At 42.3% G+C, this 21739-nt stretch overlaps 1 protein-coding gene and 1 long non-coding RNA gene across 5 annotated transcripts in view; both read left to right on the top strand.

Moving 5' to 3' along the window:
• Nucleotides 1-3094: 3094 nt before the first annotated feature.
• On the top strand, nt 3095-4473 carry LOC134102845 (uncharacterized). Its single transcript, XR_009941560.1, has 3 exons — nt 3095-3565; nt 3656-3700; nt 4038-4473. It is a non-coding gene; the product is annotated as an uncharacterized LOC134102845 (long non-coding RNA).
• Nucleotides 4474-11192: 6719 nt separating this feature from the next.
• lpp (LIM domain containing preferred translocation partner in lipoma) overlaps nt 11193-21739 on the top strand; it is a 210482-nt gene continuing 199935 nt past the window's right edge. For 2 of the 4 annotated variants that reach the window (XM_062555769.1, XM_062555765.1), the window contains exons 1-2: nt 11193-11317; nt 14086-14173. The gene's annotated coding sequence lies outside the window, so the exon portion shown is untranslated. Of the gene's footprint in view, nt 11318-11661; nt 11706-14085; nt 14174-17219; nt 17256-21739 lie in introns of those variants that run through there. The other 2 variants (XM_062555767.1, XM_062555766.1) reach the window with 2 other exon arrangements.

The following is a 21739-nucleotide window of genomic DNA, read 5'->3' as shown; positions in this document are numbered from 1 at the left end:
AGCAGTGAAACATCCCTGGGGATGGAGGGGGAAAGGGGGTCAACTGGGACGTGGCTAAAACCCATGACATCTACTTGTGCTGCTCCAAATTAAAACCGAGGCAAATACAGTACTGGCACCATGGTGTGCCATCATCATAGGTTAAAGAGGCATCATTTGCACAATAAAGCGTTTAAAGAATGGTCATGCTTTATTTGGGTCCTAAAATACTATACAGAGATATACTCCATCTGATTATAAACCAACAACACCTTAAATTCTGTTTGCCTCAATATGGTTAATGTAAAGGTTAGGGTTAGAGGTTGAGATGAGACGATGTTTCATGAACAATTAGAAAGACTGAACTTCGATTTCAACAAACCATATAAAATGGACTATCCAAATACATTTGCGCCTAAACCCCCCCCCCCCCCCCCCCCACCCCCCCACCCCAGAAAAAAAAGTTGACGATGATTTCAATCGCTTCATCATTCCAGCACTTCCTTGCTTGCTCTGACGTACATGCAAAATTTGGTGAACCGCACAACTCTCTCTATCTGCCTCTTTCCTCCTCTTTATCTCTCTCTCTCTCTCTCTCTCTCTCTCTCTCTCTCTCTCTCTCTCTCTCTTTCTCTCTCTCTCTCTGGCTTACACAGAGATGCATGATGTAGAGCATATTTTAATATTCTATGGATGAATTGATTTATTTTAATTGTTCCTAGCAGACACTTTTGCATTTCCCCCTGGCCTAGATCCATTGAGCCACAGGAGCCATTTGTTCCACCTACTGTATATTTGAATACCTTCAAATGCACACTCTTCTGCACAACTCTGTCTGTTTTCTGTTGTTGTGAAAATACACTAAACTAACCTTCACACTCATAATGTTGGTGTGAGAGTTTTTGTTTCATTTCTCTGTTACAAAAAAGATCTCTAACTGACTGCAATGACAATATGTTGGAATGTTCACTATTTGTTTTACTGTATATTGTACATTACAATGACACTTGTGTGTGATTCTCGGAGGAAGCGAAAGATTTCACTGCTGCCAGATAGTTAGAGTATCTTTCAGTGGAAATTCCCATGGGCAGGATTTCCACTGATTTCTATTGATTTAGGGGCATCTAAGGGGGCTTAGCTATGTCTCCACTTTTATCCGTAGCATATTATGTGAAGTTTGAATGGAAACTGTTCAGTCAATCAGTCCTGAAATCCTTCATGATCAGGGCTTAATTTCAGCAGCCAACTCTGACATGAACTCTGATAACTTGAGTCAATTTATTTACTAGGTCACCATGATTTCCGTTACATATTCAGTCAGCCCTGTCTTGACCTCTTGCCCTGACCTAACAGAACCTTTTTACTCATCTCTCTCTCTCTGTTTCTCTCACATAGTACACCAATTACAGTACACACCAACACAGTACAATGATGTGTGTGTGTGTGTGCTGTTCTAGCCATTCTAGTGACACATGAAAGTAGACATTCAAACTCCAACATGCTCTAGCTCCTTGGCGCACTTAACAAAAGGCAAGAGGTTTTCATTCCAACCTCCGTGCCTGATTGAGGGTGTGGAAGTTTAATTCACCTTCCCTGACCACACACACATACACACACACACACACACACACACACACACACAACGCACACGCACATACTTAAGGTTGCCTAAGATGTCATCGATCTCGGGCCTGCCGGTGGGTTTCCTGGAGAGATGCAGAGCCACTGAACAAAATGGTGACCTTTCTTCTCTGAAGGATCAATGATTAATCACGGTGTCAGTGTAAGATAATCTGCCTTTGCAACAACAGAGGTTTTTTTTTTTTATTCTCTCTGACCCGCTATCGCATGGCTTTGTAATCTAGCGCCCCGTGTCAAACTTACTGTTGTCCCATGTCACCATGCAGGCACATCCATGAACACTGTTATCATTTCCAATAAAGGTCAGCAAGGCCTAATCACGTGGGGTTTTGCATTGGGTGGCATTTACAGTCACAAGGGCCAACTCACAACACTGAAAGGTATGCTTGGAAAAAATCGACATCATCATAAGAATTCTCAGGTGTGGGTCATGTGATGTTTTCAACGAAGCAATTTTAACATTTACAAATGTTATAATATTTTCATAAAGAGAGAAAACATTCAATAGGGTTTCTGTCTTTCCCATACAATTGACAAGTCTTTTCTAAGGATGGGTGTCAGACTATGGCATCACAGACACTGTCTGTGCAGCATCAGGTGATTTCCATATCTCTAAAGCCTGATCTAACTGTAGGATCTGTTTAAAAAAAATATGCAAAACCCTCTTGACAATAGCTTCTATCAATAGAGCTTCCTTTTTCAAAAGTGTTATACAAATACATAGGTTGCTAAGTCCTGGCATGGTGGCCGCTGGCACAGATGGCCTGCCACACACACCACCAGACAGTCGACTTCATTTGTTTGAACGTCATAGACTTACCTTTGAGAGCAGCTTGTCTTAGAGGTAGATTGATGGGTGGATCCTTCCTGGATCCATGGCTTTACTGACAATGATCATCAGTGTAATTCTGAGAATCTATCCGCCACCAACTCAACTACTGACTACTTGATGACCTTGATGACCTGAGGTTTCAAGTCAATTGATCTCTCCCTCTACACATACTGTATATAAACACACACACACACACACACACACACACACTGTTACTGTTCCTAAACATGGATACTGTAACATAAGGTGTCAGGGTGATCGTGTCTGTTTAGGTGAACAACCATGGGCAGAGTGTCTCCTGGTGTTTTCCACCGTTATTGTATGATTATCTATCCTTTGCTGTTGTGTTAAACCTTGTATAATTCTCTATCAAATCAGAAATGCATATTCTGGAGTACCCTATGCTTCATGTGTGCCTCTCTCCTGTACAGCTGTAATTAAACCCTGTATCCTGATTGTACTTCTTTGTGACTGGATCTCATGCTTCACTTTAGTATACAATAGTTTTTACCAAAAATATATATATATATATATACACACACACAGTATATATATATACTGATCTTACACTGGCCTGTGTGTTTTTGATCAGATCATCAGATCATCATGTTAGTGTTAAGACATTTGACATACAGAATTATGAAAAGGAAATGCAGGAAGTATGCTGATAGAACACACTTGTGGAATGACGGATCACATGGTTCAGGAACGATTATACAATGTAATATCGATACTGTCACTTAAGTCACTTTGCCCTAAGTTACCAGTCATTTTTAAAACATCTAGTCATATTGTATTTGCACTGGATTGCACTTGTTCTTGTACTATTTCATATGCAAAAGGACAGAATGGGAAAAATGTCACTTATTCTTTTATCATGTCATCTGTGGGTATGATTGCATGGACATTTCAGGGAGTACAAAGGAGGCAGTCATGAAGGACAGTTTTTTTTAAAGAAAGAAAGAAAAGAAAAGAAAAGAAGAAAAAGCCATCCCTTCATCGGTTCAGGCTGCTCACGGACTGCTTCTCAAGGTCGCGCAGCCTCACACTCTCAAGGTGCTCACACACTGCTCCGACAAACGCCATCAGACTCCAGCGAACAGCAGCATTTGGGTCAGTGTGCGCTAATATTCTGTGTGTTTGTTGCTTTGGATGGAATTGTTTGAGTTTGACTGTTATAAAGTCAATCTTTTAATTCCTCAGCGATGTTAGATGGACCACGGCACGTTTCTACTCTTCCACAGTGAGGTAAGGTTGTGCAGAACAATCTGGACTTAGGTTGTGTCTACAGGAAAATACAAATGTGCATATTTGAAGAGAAAACAATGAACAATTGAACACTCTTTTTTATTCTGATTTCAGGAAAATTGGATTAGACCATTTGAATGACATGTTTTAAACTGAAAGATTAAATAAGAGTATCATTAGACTGAAATCTGATTGTTTGTTTGCATGTAGGCCTAACCGCACCAACTGTCTCGGCAGTGTGGAACTGACAGTTGGTTTTCAGAACTTTCTGAAGACCAAAGGTCTTAGAGCTCTATTTGGTAACTATTAACCAACAGAACCCTAACTCTTCCAACAGAACCCTAACCCTTTAAAATGTTGGGGTACGTTGCCGTTTGTTGAGGCAGTGTGTGGAAGCACCTTCAACCTCCACGGCTCCCAAACGAATCTCACTCTCATCTCATCATACACACAGCACAGATGTGTGTATTACCTTACCTGCACGGATGAGCTGACTGGAGTGTGGAGATGAGTAGAGGAGGAGCTGGACATGCATGATGGACATTTGAGAAGAGATGGCCATGATGAATTGGCCATGATGAAAGCTTGAGAAGATTTGGGCCAGTTGGTAGATGATGCCAACGCTCACTTCAGTTCAGGCAACTTTATTGATCCCAACAAGGCCAATTCCATAGCAGCTTACACAGTGAAAAAATAAAGTAACAGGAATTAAGTAGTGATGTGATCAAAATGTAACAAAATAATTGATAATTTCCACGTGTAAATAAATTGAACTGCACTGATGAACATAATGATGAGGCACACAGACAGTGAACAATTAGCCCAGATTTAGTCTAGGTTTGTCAGCTCACAATGCCCGGATAGAAGACACAACAATCAATATTCCATGATCGGGTTAGATTTCCGGCACTTACGAAAAAGTTGTTCGTTGCTGTCTCGTAGTGTGAACACAGCAATTGTGAACACGTTGTTGCCTGAACACATATAGTCTACACAATGGAGAAAAATGAAAAGTTGAATCAAGTGAAATGTTCAGCTCCCATGTCAGTGTAAGGCTAGCGATATCAACTAGACTATTGAACAATTGACTGAACTATCGAACTGCATGCTTTATTACTATCAGCACCAATGGCCATGTGTGATCTGAAGATAACAAATGGAGCAGCAGCAGTGTAGTGGCCAAGGAGCTGGATTTGCATGCCAGTAGCCTGCAAAGTCATAGGTTCAATACCCAACTTCCACAGTTGTGCCCTTAAGGGAGGGCTATTTAACCTTGAGTTACTCTGGGGACAAAGCAAAACAAATTCAAACGTACTGTGTCAATGCTAAATGCTTTTTAGTCAACCCATAGCTTGAGTGGCATTCACATTTTCTAGAGTGTTCTTTGGCATTCCTCAAAGGTACTCAATTGCTGCCATGAAACTGACAACTGGGCTCAGCACACCTGCTCCCAACTGCTGACCAGTCAAAGCCGAAGTACCTAATCACTCTGATCCAAAGCTCTGCATCAACCCTCTCTGTTCGCTCGGAACCCTACCTCGACTCTCTGAGCCCCCGTCTGCCCCTGTCCCGACCTTTATGAGGGACAAACACTCAGGAGACAGGTGGAGGGAGAGAGAGAATGAAGGAGAGAGAGAGAAGAAGAGTGAGAATGACAGTGAGGGTGAGAGAGAAACAGAGAGAAAGAGAGAGAGAGAGAGGGGCAAGAGAGCGGGACAGAGATAGGTGCTCTGTGAGTCTCACTGCAGGTCGATTTTCACTGCGTATCCCCAGAGCTGCCTCCATCAGCAAGCTGGCCCGCCGACGCTGCCAAGTGGAGCCGCTGCCCGATTGATTTTTCTAAGAAGCATCTCGGAGTCCCTGCCTGGCACGCCGCCTCCCTCGTGATCTGCAGGCATCGGCAGAGCTGCAGTCCAACTCTCTCTCCCGCGATCAAGACACGCACCCATGTGCTCCTTGCACCCTTCTACAGTATGTGTGTCTCTGAGATTCAGTAACAAGAGAGGCTGAGAATGGGTCACTATGTACACAGTGTTCCTCGCATGGGGACAGGCCTTTTAAGTTTGCTATCACTGTGTAGGAATGTGTGGTCTGGAGAGCAGGTCAGAAAACAAGTCTGTGATACAAGCATGACATCGAGAGAGAGACTGAAGGGGACCTTCAGGTCATGAAGAACAGACCTTAAAGAGGAATTCCAGCGATTTTTCACATACAGTAGATCTCCATTTCATCTCAAGGTCACTGAGAACTGTCAGTATGAACCCCCCCCACTGCGGGGGGGGGGGGGGGGGGGGAGGGTATGAGCACGGGGGCTCACGTGTAGCATCAAAGCTGCCTGCAAGCTTGAGAAACAGGGATGTGAAAAATCATATTTCTCCTTTAATAGCATGGCTTTTAGTGTTTGTCTTTTCACACGGTCAACCCCCCCACCTGCAATCCAATGTCTTTCCTTGAGCAAAAGCAACAGCGATTTACAGTTTTGTTGTCACTGTGGGATTGTGCTCTTAACGGTGTGGTTTGAAATGAGTTCAGGCCAGTTATCTGCCATTGTTTGGAGAAAGCCGTTTTTTTGTGCATGAAAGAAAGGAATCCACGAAAGAGTATGTTTGGCTGCTCCATTGTTGCCCACTCTCCTGCAATTGCATTGCTGTGCGGTTCAAATCTTGCTCCCACACAACCCCGTAACCCCTGTCTAAAGAATTACACTGTGATCTATATTACAGTAAGGCCTGCCTCAGACCATCAGCTCAACAGGAAAGACTGAGCTGGCTGTGCTGTAGGCCTACAATACAACATTGGCTTTTGTGAGAGATCAGTATGGCCTTCCAAGTTTTTTTTTTTTTTTTTTTTTTTTTAAATATTCTGCCTTCACTAAGCCAACAGAAAAATCCTCCCACTTTCGGTAACCAGATGAAGACGAAGACACAGTAACAGTCAACAGTAAATACAAACTTTCAAATCCTCAAATTGATTTCACAAGTCTTCTGAGAGAACAATAACAAGGAGCCTTAAAGAGCCGAGGCTCCTGAAATGTGTTGGTGCTGATCCTCTCCCTGTTAAACACTCATATTCATAAGCCGTGGCCACAGGCGTGGATTGTCTGCTTATTCCTTCCTAATGAATATTTACATACTTAAACACTCAAATTAGAATTCATTAGCGTTATCACAGGTCTAGATCTAGATCTGGAGTTGTCTGATTACTAGCTAGGGGACATGTTTTTTGTGCTTGGTGTGTGTGTCTTCCACCTTTTTTCTTTCTTTCTCTCTTTGATGCCAGCATTCACGGGACGATATGGCAGCTGTTCCAAACCCTTCTCTCTTTTCGTCCAAGCGCATTCTCTTGTGGCTCGCAAATGTGGGCCTCCACAACTAAGCCTTCCAGAAAGAGCAACCACAGAAACGGCTGTGTTGCCCATCTCCAACATCAACTCGCTTCTTTGAATCTCACGCTTTAATTAATCTTTCAGCTTTGTTACTAAGTTTAGATGAACGTATATGAGGATTTATCGATGAAGTGGCAGTGGAATGATGACCTGGTTAAATAATTGAAAGGTTTAAAAAAAAAAAAAAAGAAAGAAAAAAAACACATCATGGTATTCCATAATGTCACCCGATGTTTCCTGAAAACATTGTAGCTTTTCACATCATGAAAGATTCATGGAGACTCTTAGAATACACTCTGAAGGTTCTCCTTCATCTCGAGGAATGCTACAGAGCTGCAGAGGATTGGGTTCTCACGCAGATCCGCTGAGAGAGAGAGAGAGAGAGAGAGAGAGAGAGAGAGAGAGAAAGAGAGAGAGGAGGGGGAATCAAGGTCTTCATTTCAGTCAGGTACAGGGACAACGTGACTCCTCTGTCACCGTTAAGGAGAAGAGAGTAATACCATGTGAACAGTGAAAGTGTGAAGCTTTTCTCTCTCTTCCTTCCCGCGTAGCTGTTCAAGGTCCTTTAGCGCGTGCTTGAAGGAAACACTGCAGTAAGTAGAGAGAATTACCCCCCCCCCCCCCCCCTTCTCCAAATAAAGCACAACAGGATATCCCTCACTGGAAACGTTTGCCTTGAAGTTGAGACTTGCTGAAATATATGTTGCTGCCATTACTGTCCAAAACAGCTGTGCGCAGTGGTTATTACCTGCTTGTATGTATACAAAATGACAGATGCTTTTTCTCAAAAGCAGCCCACACTCCAGGTAGAATACGCAGTTGTTATTATTGTACAAAATGACAATGGTTATAATATTGCTTACTGCCTTTGTGTCTCCACGCTGATTCATTTAGCAGATGCTTTTCTTAAGTGTAAACCACAGTCTATGTAGAATACATGGTTAGCACTGTGTGTGCTTCTTGGGAATAAAAACGAAATCCTTGGCATAATTGAAATCTCACTCCGTGTTGCAGGCGAAAGGCAAAACATTTGTTAGTTGTGAGCCATGCAAGAAGTTTCTCCTCTTCAAATTCTTTGCTCTCTGTGTCTTACCCACTATAACGTTTTTACCTTAAAATAATGTCTTTATTTTGACGGTAATGACTTACAGGGAGAATGGTGTAATTACAATTGCATCATGTTGCTTGAATTCTATTTGTCCCTTCTGAATTCAACTAATCATGAGGAATTCTTGTTCACAACTGCAATCCGGTTCTAAAGCTTTTTGAGTTTTCCAGACTTCACTGGGAGCTGATATCTACATTACTACAGTAAGTTGTTCATACAGACTCTTAAAACTTAAATCAAGATATACATGTACATTATAAACCCCTAGATTTTTTTTTTACTGTCTGCCATGACGGTTCGTTGAAACGATCTTATCTAGTGAGGTAGTTAGAAGTTGTTTGTGACCTCTCCTTCTCCCTCCTCTCCCTCTCTCTCTCTGTCTCTTTCTCTCTCTCTCTCTCTCTCTCTCTCTGTAGTGTTAGGGATCTTCATGTCACAATCACTGCCAGAAGTAAAATCAGGCCTCTAACCTGCATTCTATTGAAATTAACTGCCACTTGATCGACAGCTCCAGTAAAAGGATTATTAATGCCCTTTAAATCGTTTTCAGGTTGGTTTCGGGGTCTTTTGAAAATCGGCTCTCAGAGGAAGAGACAGTGGTAAGATAAAATTAGAGAAAGAGAGAGAGAAAGAGAGTGAGGGAGGAAAAGGGAGAGGGTAAAACAATGACTCGTGGACCCCATTAGAAAATTGCGAGTAAGCAGAGTTGCAAATAAGCTGTCACACAGTACAAATGAGATTACCTTACCGATGTGCCCTGAAACCTGAACACTAGCAGCCCTACGATCCCACTGATTTATCTCTGTGCTTGATCTTCAAGTTATGTTCTTTCAATTTTTTTCCCCCCATGCAATGTGTGCAAAGTAGTTTATAAAAGCGCTGGAAGCACCAGTTAATCAGTTGTAGACAACCTCTGAAGTCAGTCAACGCAGACACTGCCAGCAGTGATCTAACCCCCACACCTCTCTTCATCTATTGTTATCCAGCACAAGGGATCTACGCAAATTGTGGGCAACTTTGTTTGGAAATGCCATTTTCAGCACTGTTTCTTTTCTTTTGGAGTGGCAGCAATGCTTTCTGGGATACCACCACTACAATCACTTATTCCTCTGTTCTCATACAGCGATAAAAGAAACAAAATAAAAAAAAATAAATAGTGCCGCAGTGTACTAATCTTTGTGAAATACAAGAGGCATAAACAGCAACAAGGTTGATTTTGTTACGTGTGTGCTTTATTGCCAGATCGGCTGCCGAGGCGCTACTCAAACTCAGAGTCCGTGGATTTAATTTCTCCTGGATGCTATGTCCACTACAGAAATCCCCCGACCGTCCAAAAATAGAGATCTTTATTGGAGGAGATTATGAACTCCACTGGCAACGTGTTTGTCCTAGAATTATTATCATCCTGACAGATGTGCAATAAAAGGTCTACAGTTTTTCACTTCCATTTTTCTGACATATCTGCTCAGTGGTTTCCTTTCACAGAGAGCCTTCTAATGAGAAGAGGACGTTTCATAGCAGGGCGACAGACCTAAAACAAGCACTAAAATATAGTGTAAAATAATGATCTAAACATCAATGGCTAGTTTCCCGTACATGGATTAACGCCAAGTGTTAGACTAAAAGCCTCAATGGATATTTTCACTGAAGTTTTCTTTTACAGTAGTCTAGGACAAGGCTTAATCCATGTAGGCCTACCGGATACTTTTCACTTTTGCAAGTCATCATAAATTCATGTTTACGTGTTTACGGAATTTTGAATCATTACCAAATATTGTCCAATAGACTAGACTACCATTCTCTAGTGTTGTCATTGTTGGCTACTGAGGTACCTGTTGAGGTCAGCAGCCGGGTCACTTGGGACATAATCCTTATCTTGCAATAAAAACCTGGAATATAGTCTAGGCATTTTGGTCAGTTTTGTGGTAGAACTATGATTCATGCCTGTGGCTCAGGTTTCTCTGCTGCTGTTTATAAGTTTAGTCGTTTATCTTTACTAGAGGCTTCTTCTATTTCCCTGACACTAGGGTATCTATAGCAGTGGCCCTTTATGAAAATTCAGGCCAGATTTATGGTTCCATTGAGCCCACACAACCTCAACTTTTACTTTAAACACTCATCTGTAGGCCTACCCTTATCTCAATATGATATCACAAGGCTTAAATTAGGCTACAACACTGGGATTGAAAGAGAAAAAAAAAAGAAAAAAAAAAGATTTGTGAAAGTTGTTCCAACAGGTTTTTTTTTCTTTTTCTTTTTTGAGCAGCAAAACGCGCCATTCACATAAGTGCGGCAAACCTCACTTAAAAAATCAGAGCCCTGAGTGCAGTTATGATCTTTGCATTGTGCACGCCATATGCAAACGGGGGTGATTTGCCTTGCAAACTACACGTGGTCAAGCCCCTGAGCTGTAACGCTGCGACGCTGTAAAGTGCTGGTTTTATCTTGTGCTACATCTTAATTTCACAAAGGTCAGGAGGTGAACTGAGACAGTGAAGTTAAATTAAAAATATTTGTAGGTAATTTAATCTATAATGCATTAGGACACGAATTAGTAGGCTAACCCAGAGTACTTTCAATGAATAGGCTACAGGCCCTTTTTTAAAAATTTAAATTAAACGTTTTGGCTCTCAGCAGGCTTCAAACTAGACCACACCTTAGCCCCACTTCAATAATAGCCTGCACATATAAAACATGTTTTAAAATGACTAAAATGCATGCTGACCACGTGGCTTCAGTTGTGAGCCATAGACATGGGACCAGAATACTTCCTAACATTAATAGGCAAATACACATTAAGTTAGACTATTTGACTAAAGATTATATTTGTTGTCACAATCACTCACAACAAAAATGAACGCACCTCTCCTTTAAAAGTACGACCACGTTGGCTGTTATATCAGCTATTAGGCTACACTATTAACACAAATACATGTTATGAGGAAGAGATTGCAACACAACATAGCTATAACGTTACTGCCTTACATGGGCAAATTTCTGGACTGACTAACTGGCGGCTGGAATTTTGCACTGTGACGTCACTGCCTGCTGCTCTCCTAGATTTGGGGAAAAAGAAGTTTCACTTTATGTGGGATTTGAAACTCTCTCATTCTTAGAAAGCGAGGTAAGAGAAACGAAAAAGCTGCCATGGACTTCTGCCACTATTGCTTCGGTGGCAGATTTTTGTCATAGGCCGGTACCAATTCTGTGTTATATCTTGTCTTTGTGCATGAACTCTACAACAGAACTGGGGTATTCAGAAGATAATGTTTATTCGCGAAGGTGAACGAGTTCTACTGTAGTTCGGCATTGAAACGGAGGGCGTGGGCTTGCTCCGGAAAAGGGGTAGCCTACATGATGTTTTTCTCCCGCAGAGTTTCTAAAGCGAAGGCTACTTTAAAATGTTGTCTGTCCTGTTGCTAAAGTTGATACATTGTTGCTCAGACTAGCTTCCTAGCATAGGCGCAGGGACTTTTCTGTTGAATGGTTTAATGGCCATGATTTGTGAAACGGTACGTGTGCTATGACTCGGTAAAACCATCAAAAATGCGGAAGTAGTTGAAGTGGATGGTCCTGCCAGTGCAAGCTCAGGCTATAGGCTATCTGATAGGCTAGCGTATGGCCATCGCAGTGTTACTTTTCCCAGCTTGTCAACATGGGAATTGTTAGCATTCTGTTCTGTATCTTAGCCCAATGTCTTTGCCGAATGTCTTTGCCTTTATGATACATTCTTACGACATATATAATGGGTCTCAGGATAGGTTTCCATTCATAGGCTACATTATTTGACTAGTTTGTTGTTTAATACCTACGTTGCTTTACTGACAGATAGTGTATATCGACCATGTTATTCCATGTTCTTTTGTGAGAAGAATGACACTTTCATTCAGTTGCTATTTCAGTACTATTCAGAAGCAGTTTGGCGTTCTTTCAATGTTTTTAGTAAATGTTCAGAAGTCTGTCATCTCATCTGTCAAATGTAGATTGAAGCTAATTTCTTCTCAACATGAAAACATAGAATTCCATGAGCTGTTAGGCCTGCATTCTCCTGGCTGCCTGTGATCTGAATACCAGGGTGTTAAAATGACTATCCTTGCACAAATTAAATCTATATCCAGGGAGCCAGCCGTGTGCTCACTTAAACAGTGGCCTATTGAAAATAAATACCTATACCACAAGTGGGCAAACATGCCTAGACTATAGACATTGTTCGTCTCAAGTCTGGTTAATGCGCTGAAATATTAATCAGCTACCCCGCAGGAAAGATATTCAGACTTTCGCTTTGATATGAATTTCAAATCAATAACATCAAGGCTTCTTGTGAGCTCAATCATCAAACTGAATTTCTCTGTCACCCCCACATTTTTAAACTCAAGCAGCATTAGACCCGGCTGTCTTTAAAACCTCCAGCTAAAAAGACATATTTGACAGCCGCACTCAGATGCAAGTTAAAAGTTGAGTCTTGCCTTTGAGCCTATCTTCCCTCAGCGAGACACTTGATTCTCTGTGGTGTCGATGTTATCCTTTTTTTTTTTAGGAATATTAACTATGCCTTCTCATAACCAACATGGTTGCTTAACACAGAACACCTGGTATGTGCTGCAAATGTTTATGATATTTAATTGACATGTTTACAGACTTTAGAAAGAACTTGTCGATGAATGCTCTGGTCTTTATTACTTTTTATCCATCATAGATAACTGGAAGAAAACTAGTGCTTGTGATTTGATCATAATATTGTGTATCAAAACAAGTTTACATGTTCCATAGAACACACGGGTGTTCTCTCCTGCAGTAAAAGAAGTGAATATGGATCAGCCATTATTCATAGGCCCACGACTGACTTTGATAAGTTCACCTGAACCTCAGGCCTAAGCCCTGTAGAAGAAAAAGCACTACAGCTTTGTTTTGTTCAGAGAATAAAGTTGTCAGACTCATCTATCAGAGAGTTTGCTATTTATTCTTAGTTAACTTATCCGCCTCAGTCAGTGAACCATGGAATACCCTGTAGGTTCGGGAGAGAGTGGGACAGGACCTTGGTAGTTTTGAACCTTAGAGGATGTGGAGGGCTTCACAGACTCACATCCTCAGTGGAGTCTTCTACTGTGGAGACTGGTGTGTGTGTGTGTGTGTGTGTGTGTGTGTGTGTGTGTGTGTGTGTGTGTGTGTGTGTGTGTGTGTGTGTGTGTGTGTGTGTGTGTGTGTGTGTGTGTGTGTGTGTGTGTGTGTGTGTGTGTGTGTGTGTGTGTGTGTGTGTGTGTGTGTGTGTGTGTGTGTGTGTGTGTGTGTGTCATTGGACACAGAGCTGTGCAGAGGGGAAACTTTTCTATCCCGAATGTTTTCAGTGATGTGCTAGAGAGTGGCTGATACCTGCACTTATGGCCTCTGAGCTTGTTAGCCTCCTTGCTACCCATCACCTCTGTGTCATTTGTCAGAGGGGGCAGGTTCAAGTAGGGTGCTGATCTTTGCTTCTCAAAATGCAAGTTTGGGATTATGTCTTAGAGTCCCAGAGAGGAGACATTTGCATGTTGCTTGCACCAGTGGATCATCAATTCTCAACAAACAAACAATCAAACATACAACAACAAACATGAACACAGTACAGAACAGGAGTCAGACATGGTCCTGTGAGTAATGGAGGGAGTAACTTTAGACAACTATATCTGACCCTGGTCTTGCAGTGGGGTCATGAGTTCAATGCACTTACTGTAACATCCTGTTTGCAGTTGCGGTTATTTGGTTACTGCGTTGCTCTACGTCTCAGTGACGCAACCTTGAGTTTTAAGGACCCCTTTGCAAGCGGACTGACGAGTTTTGTACGTTTTGTGTTGAAAAATAAATTGGATGCACAGAATAAAATGTCACTGAATGTCTAATTATTTTTGGTTTCAGTTCTCCTGTGTGGATGAGCATCCTAAAGTTCCCGGTGAAGCAGTGACGGAATACCAGCGCTGCCCCGACAGAACACTCAGCGAAGAAGGTGTGGACAGTTTTATGTCTTAAATTACCAACCGATTTTTAATCGAGGGCAATCTCTCCAGTGCTTGTGTGTGTGTGTGTGAAAAGTTTGGTTATACAAGGTGGGGGGGTAAGTTCACAATCAAGATTCAATGCTGAAAAAAAAGCAACAATGAAAAAGAAACTATATTATATTATTATTATTGTTATTATTATTATTACAATGATTCAAACATTGCTTGATAAAACACAGACGTTAACGGCTGAGTGTGCGAAAGCTAACAAAGAAGATAATAATATATTAGCAGTTGTTCTAAATTGCTATAGAAGCCAAAATGAGCAGTCTGTGGGGACAAAGTTGTTCTGGTTACCTCCCTGACATATCATGTAACTGTTAAGGTCGTGGATGCCTTATGTCAGGCTGTTCTTACCTAGCTACAGTATCTTATCCCAGTCTTCTGGATGTGGGTTTAAGCATGTCCATGACCACCAGTCTTGCGCAGAGGGATTGCTCAGGGAAATATTTAATTACGTTTTTGTAATCACAAGAAGTCACTCCGTGTGACACCGTTTAACCTCCTGCTAAATGGGTTATTATTACCTTGAAGCCCTCCTTGGTGGTTTCAGCCGTGAACAAGTGTTTTAGCTCCAGAATGAAAGCACTCTTCTTAAAACAGGTGCACCTGTTTCTCCTGGGCGATGTTCACACTCAGGCTCTGCCTTTTTTATGTGGAGACACTTCTACATGTGTTAGTGGTCGGCCTATTACTGTATTACTGCACTGTACACTACTGTCTACACTGCACAACATGTCATGTCCTGTCTACGCACCATCACTTTGCATTTTTCTTATTTTTACTTCTGGTCTGACACAAACTGTATTTTGTTGTCTTTGTACTTGTACACTGCACATTCTGTTGAATCTAATCTAATCTAATTTGATCTAATCACATGAGATAATAGCCACATTCCCTTGTGTTGTGTGCGCATGCTCTACGGATTGTTGCCGTCAGTAGTTCTTTCTAAATTTCCAAGAAATTCTGTGGAAGCTTAGATCTATATACACCAGAGTGAGGAGGACTATTAACATGAATGAGTAGCTTGAGCTAGGTGGAGCTTTGTTGTAATTTCCTCATGAGGAAGTCCGTTTAGAATGGGTTTTTAACTAACTGCACTCTCTCTCTCTCTCTCTCTCTCTCTCTCTCCCTGTTGGTGTCTGTCTAGTAGTGCCTACTCTGTTGCCTAATGCGTTCAGTTAAACAGTACAGAGTGAGTCATGAGTCCATTGTGATGGTGTTGGTGGGTTATCAGGAAATGGTCCTTACCTCACACGACCAAGGGGCTGGTGCAATGTGTCTGTCCTCAAAGAACTGCAAAAGAGGGAACAGTCGTTAGACGTTCATGTCTTTTGCTGTCTTTTGCCCTGTCACTGAATGAATGATTGCAATCTTCTCTGTTTGTTTCTCAGCCATCAAAAGGTTTAAGTTTCTTGCTGAAGTCCAAAACATAGTTTAAAGAATGTATGGCATTTTAGGTACAGAAACGGTCAATCTGAATAGCTGCGGTTCAGTAAAACTGACTTAATTGGGGTCATAATAGCATTGACCCAAAGCTTGTTGCACTTTTCTTTTATTATGTTATACATTGATTGCATCGTTTCATGGAGAGTTCGCTACAAGGGTTGCCTTGGAATGGCCCCTCAGGCGTTCCATGTCTGCTGTGTTCCTATGAGTGAAATGCAATATATTTGCAATATATTTAGAGGTCATGGGATGCACTATGTGGTAGCTGGTGGCAATTGAGGAGAACTGTTGTAGCTCTAGATGGTGGTTCTCATTTGTGTGTGTGTCTGTGTGTGTCTGTGTGTGTTCACTCACCAAATATGTGTTCATTCACGATGTTGTCATATTTGTTGCATGAATGTGTGCTGCTATATTGGCATTGGTGGGAAAATGAGTGGTGTTACATCATTTCCTATTTTCAGACAGGCCCGGCCCTGGTTTTTCTTACTCCCAGGTGTTAACGTGTGTTTATGGGTGTGTGTATTAGATTCCCCGTCACTACTTCCTGCCAAGTCTCAGCCACACCATTCACGTACTTGCATTTCTTCTGTTGTTCTAAGTGGCCCGTGATATTTTTTTTTGCATAGCCAGCAGCTATAGGTTTTTCAGATGGCAGACTCTCTCTCTCTCTCTCTCTCTCTCTCGCTGCCTCTCAGACATAAACAGGAGAAGCTGGCCAGAGCATGTGGTTTCTTGATGAAAAGGTATGCTAATAGCCCTCTGAGAGCGCTGCTGATTGATGGCTGCACAAGCATTCTCCATATTTGGGCTGTCCCAGCAGACTACTCCCTGAGCAGGAGTTACAGGGCAAAACTCAGTGTGGTTGCGAAATAAGAAAGTGAGCTATCACATTTAGCTTGCCGTCTCTCTATCTCTCTCCCTCTCTCTCTTTCTGTGTGTGTGTGTGTGTGTGTGTGTGTGTGTGTGTGTGTGTGTGTGAGGGCAGATCTCTATTTCAATATGTATTTGACCATACATGCTATTTATCCTGAAAATGTATCCCCTCGTATGTGCACAGTAGTTTGTGTGTGCTTTGGCACTGTTAAATATCTGTGGGATATTTCTATGGAAATATCTATTTGTCTGATGTTAGGATCACACTGCGTTACCCAACTTTTGTGACAAGTCTCACACGGTCTGGTTGGCCCTGATTACTGAGCCAAGCGTCTGAGCACAGACTTGAGTCTTAAGACAGACTTCCTCTTGAATAGCTTTCCGCAATTATCATTGTTATTCCCTGTGAACGGTACAAACCGCATATTTGGCTCCTCAGTGACTCTGGCGAGCTGAAAAGTGGCATTCCAGGCAGATAGCAAGCTGAATCGATTTTGCCCCCAATCTTTTTTACTCCATTTTTTCTCCATATTTGGAAATGTTTACCTCCACATGGTTGCTGAGAGGGTGGATGAGGGGATATGAGTCATTTTAGCAGCAGCATAAGCCACGCTGAAGGCTACACACTGATTCCCTCTTTCTCTCTCTCTCTCTGTGTCCGTGGACTTCCAGCTCCCTCTCCACTTGTCTGCAGAGCCCTGGGATGCTGTGAGTATCACAATTCCCTACCTCTTGGCTTTTTCCACTCGCGCGGCGGGGCAGGGTGCGAGCGGAGAGGAAGTGGAGGTAGCCGCTGGAAGTAGCCAGTGAAAATGGGTCAGATTAGGTGCTCGTTAGCGCATAGTTCTTTTATTGGTGTGTTGAACTCTCTGTCACCTGAGACTTAAAACAGCTGGAATGACATGTTCACATACCTTTGCTTTGTTGTAGTTTTGTTTTTGACTTGTGACAAAGTAGTTCACCTCTTGAGAGTACAGTCAGTGATACTGTATTGAAACATCTTGTTGAAACCACCAGTTGATATTGGTTGGTGCTCAGATGCAGAACAACACAGCTCATTGGCTGTTGACGGAGGAGGGTGTGCAACCTGTCATGGAGATGCAATGGGAGTCATCCGCCCGTCAGTGTGGTCCATTTATTGCACTGCCCATAATCTCGATGTCACGCTGATGATCACGCAACCCATCGACAGGATGACATGCTAAAGTTCTGTTTCGTTTTGCCCGTCTGTTCTGTGTTCTGGCCAGACTAGCGCCATTATAGATGTTCTTATGTTACGAGTGTGTGTGTCGTGTACTTTTCAGCTGTATTGGAATGTGAATCTTTGATGAACCGCTCATCAGGGGCAGTGAAGGGGTTTTCTGATCTTTCAATTAAGGATTTCTGTGTCTGTGTGAATTGCCTAGTGACGTAATTTGTGTTTATAAATCTTTCACCCACTTACTTGGCAGTCTCTTGATCAGTAGAGAATAGCACACATTCTAAGTGCAAGGACAAAGCATCAGTGTGTTTTGAAGGATGTTCGACTCATCATCGAATTCATATCATCTTAAGAAATGTTTCGTTTAGTTAAAATTGGCATGTGAAGAGGATTTGTGTGTAGTGTGTCTTTTTTTCACTTCTGCTATGGGACAGAAGCTCTTTAAGCACACTTTAAGCACTTTTGCAAGCTGTCCCAAAAATGAAGGTGCAACAGTGTGTTTAATGCTAGCTGAAAGCTTAACTTATTTTAAAGTTTAAATGTTAATTTTGGTATTCATCTTTCTTTGTTTAGCTATTAATTTGTTAAACAAGGTACAACTGACAATTGTAACAATCTGTGTTGTTTATTCGCAGTTGAGGTTACAGTAATTTGTTAAGGTTATAGCCATATTAAGATTTGGACTCCTGATTGGGCACTGTGGAGGAGGAAAATGTTGACAGAAGACTTAAAGTGGCTGCCAGCAATAGACTATTAGCTAAGAGCCTGTGGCTCTTGGCTTGAACTCTCTCTTCAGCTTCTATCCAGAGTGCTGCCCTGTAATCTTTCTGTCTGTCTCCTTGTGCCTAGTGCCATGGATACTTTAATACTACTGAATTTTAAATTACTTTTTTTTTTTTTATCTGCGCTTTACTTCAAGACACTGTTCGGTATTCCTTAGATGGACTTTTTGTGGGACAGGTATGGCATGGTGTTGTTTTAGTCATAGACTTCTTTTTTTCCTGTGAAATACGGCCACTCCTTTCACAGTGGAGGGTGAAGCAGACTGTGTGCTTTGGTAGGTTAGGTGTCTCACTCCATGTTTGGTCAAAGAATCTACCAATGTAAATTCAAAGCTTCTAGAGCCTCTCTTATTTGCTTCATGAGTAACATGGAGTTCTAAGAGACTGAAAGGGACTGAAACATTTGAACTCGCTGACCTCTCTCTCTCTCTCTCTCTCTATCTCGCTGTGTGTGCTGATGTGTTAATATTCAGTAACCCAGAATAGGAGACCTAGTGATCAATGTTGCTCAATCAGAGATCATTGCATTATTTGTGCATCCATGAAAGATCAAGAGAGCGAGAGCGAGAGAGTTGAGATGAGACAACGTTGTCCTGATTAGTGAGATTAAGACGGAAGGATGAAAAATGAGCTGACCACATCCCTTGCTGAACAGCACCAGTGGCCTCTTGAGATACAAGTGACAGGGCTGAAGGGAAATGCCCATATCCTTGACTCAGGTCCCAGAACAGAACAACAACAAGCCCTTCTGTATTATGTGTGTGTGTGTCTGTGTGTGTCTGTGTGTGTGTGTGTGTGTGTGTGTGTGTGTGTGTGTGTGTGTGTGTGTGTGTGTGTGTGTGTGTGTGTGTGTGTGTGTGTGTGTGTGTGTGTGTGTGTGTGTGTGTGTGTGTGTGTGTGTGCCTGCGCAAGAGACGTGTGTTCCAGTTTTGTTATCGCCTCTGCGAGACGGAGTAGGACGTACCTTTCTCTTCCTGTGGCCACTGCTTGACTGCTATTTCTCTGAGATTAAACATTTCCAAGCTTGCATGCAAACACACACACACACACACACACACACACACACCCTCAGACACGCACAAGTACGCGCATGCACATTATTTTCCAGCGGCAGCCCAAGCCGTGGCAGAGTGGCAGAGGGAAGGTAGACCTTAATAGGATTTTCCATAGCTGTGAGGAGCGATATACCCGCCTTTAATGATAGCGTGGTGGGCTAATCTCATTACCTTTTCGCTCAGCGCCAGTCACACCAGGGCAGCACCGCCGCAGCTAACGCTAGCACTACCTAGGCCCCAGGGCTAGCCATCCTGCTACCTAGCCTGCCACTTGTCTTCACTCCTCCCTGCATCTGTGCCTCTCTCATCAGATGGTGTGAACGCTGCGATTGAATCATGCCAGAGCAATATGATGGCAACCTCTCTTTATTAGGAGGAGAATGAACCATTTTATGTCTCTGAAGGAAGACTTTCTTGCATGTGTGTATTCAGTGTCCCATGCTTTTCATTTTAACTGTAGAAAGCTGTAGTGCAAGGAAGTCTCATTGTGAAACAGAGAGGCCATGAGAGGTTATTCTTGTCCTGTAGATCTATATTGAAATGTTCCTGAGCTGCACACAACACGAGTTCTCTGTCACACGGCTGAGAAGCAAAGACGTGTTGACCTTCTCGCGATCGCTCCTGTCCGTAGCCCTGCAACCACTGGTTTCCTTCCACGTGCCGTCTGCACTGGTGTGATAGCCACTTGTGTTTGAAGTGTGTCATATCTCCTTGCACACAGCTTTTTGTTTCACATTCTGTATGGTTCCTGGAAATATGAAGAGGAATTAAAACTATCTCCCGATGCTCAAGTCCCTCCCGAGGACAAGGGGCCGTTCCCAACGCACCAAACTAGAGCAGCTCGCAGAGAGTGTGTTTGCGGCCTGAAGAAGCGAGATTACGGTTTTGTAATGTTGTCTCACTGAGTGGCCACCTCAGTCCTTAATGCTGAAGATGTTTGCCACCCCAGATTGGGGAGGAGATTTGAAGGGGGTTTGTTTTTAAAGTGAAGTCCCTCCGAAAGGCTCTCCTGTCAACAATTAAAGTTAAAGCTTGATTAACAAGAGCAATTAAATGATGGGGCTGATTTTCCGAGGCTTGCGCCAAATAGGAGGTGATTATCAGCTTAAGAACAGATCCATACGAAGAGGTTTGATTGCTTTCTAATTTTACGCCTAATTCTTTTATTGACATGCTTACCAGATGCTCAGCACTGGGACTTTATCAGTGCTGGGAAATGATCTGAAGTTAAGATTGCTTAAGTAAGGGGAGGTAATGCAAGGTTCAGCGCAGAATGCTGTTGCTTTTCTTGAGGATGAAGCCGTGTAAAACGATGTGGCCTAGTTCTGCCTCGAACAATTAATAGTAATGAAAACATTTAATTATTCTTATGTCATGCGGACTGCTCTTGTGCCAAAACATGCTAATGAATCGTACAATGCTCCAGGAACACTTACTCTATTTGCTTTGGGATACGTCTGTTCTATTTAATTAATTGTAAAGAAATGTCTTTGTTTAAATCAAGTGCATTTAGTGGAAAACATGACACAGTGGTGATCCTTACAGGGTTTAAGCTCTTTTTTTAAACACTGTGGGCCAGATGTACTAACGTTTTGCGCCCATTTCAGACGTAACGTGCGCGTATAAACATGGGGAGGATATGTATAAACGGGCCGCAATGAGAGAAACGCGCAGACTGCCTGCCGTGGGAGCTGAGAATGGCTATTTGCGCTTTTCCGTGTCATGCATATTAATTCCTGGGCGGATCAGCTGAAAATGGGTGTAACGCGCAAGTACAGGGGAGGAGAGGTGCTAATAGCGATTGATTAAGTATTCCGCCATATGTATGAAAACAGCGCACGTCTATTTTGCGTTGAAAAACTTCCGCCTTCTGAAAGCAGGTGTAATCCAAAATGCGGTTAAATGCGTCTATTAGAAAAATGTTTAGAGACAGCTGAATCAATATTCAGAGCATCAGCTTTCTTCATTGTACTATGTCAAAAGCAACCTTAACTTTTGTTTGCCTCTCTAAAATCGTATTTTCTCTTTCACGACATAGCCTACACTTCCCAATCTGTTAGACAAGCATTAAGTCATATCCTTAGTCTACGTGCAGTAAATAGTTCACAAGTAGACTATTTTTTTAAGTGGATTAGTAGAACTACTAGGCCCACT

Source organism: Sardina pilchardus, chromosome 15 (assembly GCF_963854185.1).
Source record: "Sardina pilchardus chromosome 15, fSarPil1.1, whole genome shotgun sequence".
NCBI classification, from domain to species: Eukaryota; Metazoa; Chordata; class Actinopteri; order Clupeiformes; family Clupeidae; genus Sardina; species Sardina pilchardus.
Note: the sequence above shows the minus strand (reverse complement) of the source record. Positions and strands in the feature narration are given on the sequence as shown.